General features: G+C 46.9%; 1 protein-coding gene across 1 annotated transcript in view; it reads right to left on the reverse strand.

The window, feature by feature from the left end:
* LOC144582989 (uncharacterized) overlaps positions 1-5,578 on the reverse strand; it is a 54,875-nt gene that overhangs the window by 27,784 nt on the left and 21,513 nt on the right. The window lies entirely within an intron of this gene.

Raw genomic sequence — 5,578 nt, forward strand, 5'->3', positions numbered from 1 at the left:
CCACCAGGTCGCAAAGAGAAGAATCAGAATTATACAGACCCACTTCTGATGCTGCTAGAAAAAACCACATGTGAAAAAGGAAGGAAGAGAGAGAGAGAGAGAGAGAAGTGAAGCCTGCCAATGACAGAAAATCTATTTCCAGCTTCTCGGGGTGTAGATATTCCCCATTGGTAGAAATATGGGCCTCCAATGTGAACAAAAATAGCAGAGTCTACTCACAAGTAAAACAAAATGAATGGACTGTTTTAAATGACAAGTTGTATATCTTAGTTAAGAATTCAACAACTTCATTTCTCAGTTCCTTAATAACAGTTGGGTGGATGCCATCTGGGCCCGGTGACTTATTGATTTTTAATTTATTGATTAGGTTTTAAAAAAACTTCTTCTTTAATCTGATTCAATTCGTTAGTCAGCCAATCACATTTTTCTTTTTCTTTTTATTATACACAAACATACAAAACAAACACAAAACATATATGTGGGGAGAATATATCCATCTAACATATAAACCTGACTACATTAACCATATTGCCCTACTAAGCATCTTTAGACCATATCCATTTAATATATAAATCTGACTACATAAACCCTAAAGATTAACATAAATAAATTGTCTAATATATAAACTTAAACCTGTATTGATCTTATATTCAAGCCATTCTTAGTTGCATAGACCAATTATAGTTCATAAGTTACTTAGTATCTTCATGTTTCTAATTCATCATCAATACCTTCTAAATAATTGTGATCAGAATATGTAATCTAAGCATTACCTATACTTATTAACCATTGAAGACGTTCAACAAGTAACTTCCCCATTTTTATTATATTTCTTTGCTCCATGTATAAATCAGGAATTTTTAATTATTTACAGCCTTGTGGATCTAGGAATTCATTTCTTTCATTCTTTTTACTGGCTTTTAAAGTGCTATCTATAAAGTCTCTTTATATTCTTTCACCTGCGTACACCTCTAACCAGAAGTCATCATAAGCAATTCTAATTTCATCATAAAGGTAGCTTAACCATACACACCTCCCCACACAGAAGCTCCAGGCCAGCTCAATACATTTCTGTAAGATCCCCACTTTTACAGGTAAAAAGACATTGTAAGTCTAATCTTGTCTATATAATCAATATGGTGACTCACTCATATTTAAGCTCTATATATAAACCATAAGAGCCAAAGCATCTAATATTATTATTTTTCATTAACCTTTCTGGAATTTATATCTACATATATTTATCTACCTTTTAGCTTCCCCCAAGCTTTCCAACAAAAGGAAAACATCTCCTTCTGCTTCATTGACTGTGCAAAAGCCTTTGACCTGGGGTTCAGTCCGAGGTAGCCGGCTCAAGGTTGACTCAGCCTTCTATCCTTCCGAGGTCGGTAAAATGAGTACCCAGCTTGTTGGGGGGGGGCAATGTGTAGCCTGCATAAATAACTTGTAAACCACCCAGAAAGCGTTTGAAGCAATATGGGGCAGTATATAAGCAACACGCTTTGCTTTGCTTTGCTTTGCCTGTGTAAAACCATAGCAAACTATGGCAGGTTCTTAAAGAAAGGGGAGTGCCTGACCACCTCATGTATCTCCTGAGAAATCTATATATGGGACAGGAAGCAATGGTTGATTGGTTCAATATTGGGAAAGTACAAGGCTGTATATTGTCCCCCGGCTTATTTAACTTATATGCAGAATACATCATGCAAAAGGCTGGACTGGAGGAATCCCAAACTGGAATCAAGACTGCTGGAAGAACTATCAACAACCTCTGATATGCAGATGATACCACTCTGATGGCAGAAAGTGAGGAGGAATTAAAGAACCTCCTAATGACGGTGAAAGAGGAGAGCGCAAAAAACGGTCAAAAAAACTAAGATCAGGGCCACTGGTCCCATCACTTCCTGTCAAATAGAAGGGGAAGATACAGAGGCAATGACCAATTGTTCTTTATTGGGCTCCATGATTGCTGCAGATGGCGACAGCAGCCACAAAATTAAAACACACCTGCTACTTGCGAGGAAAGCAATTATAAACCTAGACAGCATCTTAAAAAGCAGAGACATCACCATGCCGACCAAAGTCCGAGTAGTCGAAGCTATAGTTTTTCCTGTACTGATGTAGGGAAGTGAGAGCTGGACCATAAAGCTGACAGGCAAAGAATTTTTGCTTTTGAACTGTGGTGCTGGAGAAGGCTCTTGAGAGTCTTGTAGACTGCACGGAAAACAAACCTATCCATTCTGAAGGAAATCAACCCTGAGTGCTCACTGGAAGGACAGATCCTGAAGGTTCCTAGTGTGGGTCCTTTGATGTAACCTAAGATGACCATTTATTTATTTATTTATTTATTTATTTATTTATTTATTTATTTATTTATTTATTTTATTTCTATCCCGCTTATCTGATCATATTAGACCACTCTAGGCGGCTTACAGTAAAAACAATAATGTAATTTTAAAACTTTACAGCAGAAACGTAAATAAAAAAAAATAAAGAACAGAATAAGAAAAAAGATCGTCAAGGGTTTTCTGTTGGGAAGGCCCGCCTATACATCAATGTTTTTAGTTGTTTCTTAAAAATGCCCAGCGAGGGAGCCGCGCGAATCTCAGGGGGCAAGTTGTTCCAAAGGCGAGGAGCCACCGCTGAGAAGGCCCGGTTTCTGGTCTTTTCCTTTCGGGCCTCTCTCGGCGTTAGGCTCCTCAGCCTTATCTCCTGGCTCGCGCGAGTGACACGGGTAGATCTAGGTGGGAGAAGGCGTTCCGCCAAGTATCGAGGTCCTAAACCGTTTAGGGCTTTGTAAGTAAGCATCAAGACTTTGAAGTCGATGCGGAATCGGATGGGCAGCCAATGCAATGCGGCCAGAGTGGGGGAGATATGTTGGTATCTTCTCAGCCCACTGAGTAGTCTGGCCGCCACATTCTTCACCACCTGTAGTTTCCACAGCAATCTCAAAGGTAGCCCCACGTAGAGCGCATTACAGTGGTCTAATCTCGAGACTACAAGCGCATGCACCAGAGTGGTGAGAGACCCCACATCAAGGTAGGGCCGCAGCTGGGCTATCCGCCTGAGATGGAAAAAAGCGGAACGGACCACGGACGCCACCTGGGTCTCCATGGTGAGCGCCGGGTCAAGATGGACACCCAAGCTACGGACCCCATCCCTGGCGGGCAGGGTCACCCCCCCAAAAATGAGGGAGTTTCCCATGTCCCCAGGTGTGGGGGCGCCCACCCTCAGTACCTCTGTCTTGTCCGGGTTCAGCCTCAGCCCGTTCTCCTGCATCCATTCCTGTACAGCCTCCAGGCAACGCCGAAGGGACAGAACGGCATCTCCTGCAGTTGGAAAAAAGGAGATGTAGAGCTGTGTGTCATCCGCATATTGATGGCACTGCGCTCCACACCTCCTGATGACCCCTCCCAGCGGCCTCATGTAGATATTAAACAGCATTGGGGAGATGATCGACCCCTGTGGGACCCCACAATTAAGGCACCACGGGGCCGAAACATTCTCCCCAAGCTGTACTCTCTGGGGACGGTCCTCCAAGAAGGAATGGAGCCAAGCAAAAGCCCGGCCACCTATCCCCAACTCGGCGAGCCTCCCCAGGAGGATACCATGGTCAATGGTATCAAAGGCCGCTGAGATATCGAGGAGGACCAACAGAGACACTTTGCCCCTGTCGGCCTCCCTCAATAAGTCATCACACAGGGCGACCAATGCCGTTTTTGTCCCATGGCGCGGCCTGAAGCCCGACTGGAATGGATCCAGGGCATCTGTTTCATCCAGGAACGCCTGGAGCTGATCGGCTACCACCCTCTCGACTACCTTGCTTAAGAAAGAAACATTGGCGACGGGCCTATAGTTGCCAATTTCGTCCGCCGCCAAACTGGGTTTCTTTCTTATGGGCCTAATGAGTGTTTCCTTGAGGGCAGAGGGAAATCTACCCTCAAGGAAAGACCCATTAATTATTGCAGTAGCCCATTCCGTTGTTGAGGGCCTGGCTGCCTTGATTAGCCAGGCTGGGCAGGGGTCCAAAGAGGTGGTGGCACGACAGCGATCAAGCGTCCTGGCCACAGTGTCGGGCGATACGGGCTTAAAAGAGTCAAAAGACACCGGGCAAGACGGAGCGCTGGACATCTCAACTCGACTCACTGTATTCAAAAAAGGAGCGAGATCCCGGCGGATGGCCTCCACTTTGGATTTTAAAAATGCTGCAAATTGGTCCAGGGTAAGACTAGGGGGAGGCCTATCTCCCGGGCCAACTCCGGATAGGTCACGTACTATACGGAATAGTTCCGCCTGCTGGTTGGATGCCTCACTTATCCAGTTAGCGAGGTAAGTTCTACTGGCAGCCTTTACCTTAGACTGGTAAAGGTTAGTTGCGACCTTAACAGCTATACGATTGAAAACCGTCGGGTCCTTTCTCCATTTGCGCTCCAGCCGTCTCCTGACCCACTTCGACACCCGAAGATCCTGGTTAAACCAGGGCGCTGGGCGATCTCTGCGGCGGAGAGGGCGTTTAGGTGCGATCGTGTCAACGGCACTAGTCGCGGCGGTGAGCCAGCCGTCAACCAGGGCCTCGACAGGAGCGCCAGCCAGGTCAGCCGTAACCCCTCTCATGGCATCCTGGAATCCAATCGGATCCAGTAGCCTTCGAGGGCGGACCATGACAATAGATCCCTGCTCCCTGCGAGGGGGGAGGGCCATCTTGAGGAAGCATTTTATTAGGTGGTGATCCGACCATGACAAGGGGACCGACTCAAGGTCAGTCACCATCGGTCCACTCTCACTCCCATTGGTGGAAAAAACCAAATCTAATGTATGGCCGCCCACGTGCGTAGGGCCGTTGACATGTTGGGACATGTTCAAGAAGGCCATGGTCTCCAAGAACTCAAGAGCTGGTCCAGCGGGCTCTGCCCCCGCATGCACATTGAAGTCCCCCAAGACCAATAATCTCGGGGAATCCAACAGTGCCACGGAGACAAAGTCCACCAGCTCCGGTAGGGAAGTGGCTGGGTCGTGGGGAGCACGGTAACCCAGCAAGATCCCAATACCGTCCCTGGCCCCGATCCACACGTGGAGAGCCTCAAGACCTGGTTTTACCACCGAGGAGCGCCTAATTACTTCCAGGGTGGATTTATAAACGATGGCGACTCCCCCCCCGACCCTCTAGTCTACCCTGGTGTTGGACAGCATAAACGGGCGGGCAGATGAGAGCTAGAGGGGGGCCCCCCTCTCCACCAATCCATGTTTCGATTATGCAGGCCAGGTCTGCATCTTCCTCCAGAATAAGATCGTAAATTAGCTGGGTTTTGTTAGATACAGACCTGGCGTTCAACAACACCAGCCGTAGAGTAGAGGGTTGGCTGGTCTGACTACCTCGGCACTGGAGGTTGGTCTCCATCTCAGAACAAGGAACAGCCTTTAAACATCTGTCCCTTGTTCTTCTAACACGAGTAGGGAAGGAGCCAACGCCATATCGCCCTCTACCCGTGATGACAGAGATGTTTTGTGGCCCCCCGCTGGGAAGGCGGGCCCTCCAATCCATGACGAGAAGGAAAACTAGAAAGAAGAATAAAAAAAG

The sequence above is a fragment of the Pogona vitticeps genome, chromosome W, assembly GCF_051106095.1.
Source record: "Pogona vitticeps strain Pit_001003342236 chromosome W, PviZW2.1, whole genome shotgun sequence".
Classification (NCBI taxonomy): domain Eukaryota; kingdom Metazoa; phylum Chordata; class Lepidosauria; order Squamata; family Agamidae; genus Pogona; species Pogona vitticeps.